The sequence below is a fragment of the Schistocerca nitens genome, chromosome 7 (assembly GCF_023898315.1).
Source record: "Schistocerca nitens isolate TAMUIC-IGC-003100 chromosome 7, iqSchNite1.1, whole genome shotgun sequence".
Classification (NCBI taxonomy): Eukaryota; Metazoa; Arthropoda; class Insecta; order Orthoptera; family Acrididae; genus Schistocerca; species Schistocerca nitens.
Window position 1 is genome coordinate 505,754,382 of NC_064620.1, and position 772 is coordinate 505,755,153.

A 772-nucleotide genomic window follows, 5' to 3' on the forward strand; every position below is an offset into this window, starting at 1 on the left:
ACTTATGAATCAGATATCTTATTACTATGTCATTATAATGAAACTTAGGACGTTCTGATGTACTGACAGCCGTCAATGTTTTTCTTAGTCATACTTTACCTACGTAACTTTTATTTCAAAACTCGTATAGAGTCACAGTCGTCCACAGCTTTTTTTTATTTTTTTTTTAATCTCATATTGCTCGTTATGTTCGTTGCGTTTGCTCGGGGCGGACGTCCCATGACACCCGCTGAAGTTCGTTGTTGATCCATTTACTCACTTTTTTTTTTATTACAGAGGGCTGCTAACCCTCCGACCGAACACGCTGAGCTACCGTGCCGGCCAGCTCGTGGTCGTGCGGTAGCGTTCTCGCTTTCCGAGCCCGGGTTCCCGGGTTCGATTCCCGGCGGGGGTCAGGGATTTTCTCTGCCTCGTGATGACTGGGTGTTGTGTGATGTCCTTAGGTTAGTTAGGTTTAAGTAGTTCTAAGTTCTAGGGGACTGATGACCATAGATATCAAGTCCCATAGTGCTCACAAGGGAACCTCCCCATCGCACCTCCCCTCACATTTAATTATAAGTTGGGACAGTGGATAGGCCTCGAAAAACTCAACACAGATCAATCGAGAAAACAGGAAGAAGTTGTGTGGAACTATGAAAAAAATAAGCAAATTTACAAACTGGGTAGTCCATTTGCAAGATAGGCAATATCAAGGGGGGAGAGAGCTTAGGAGCGCCGTGGTCCCGTGGTTAGCGTGTGCAGCTACGAAACGAGAGGCCCTCTGTTCAAGTCC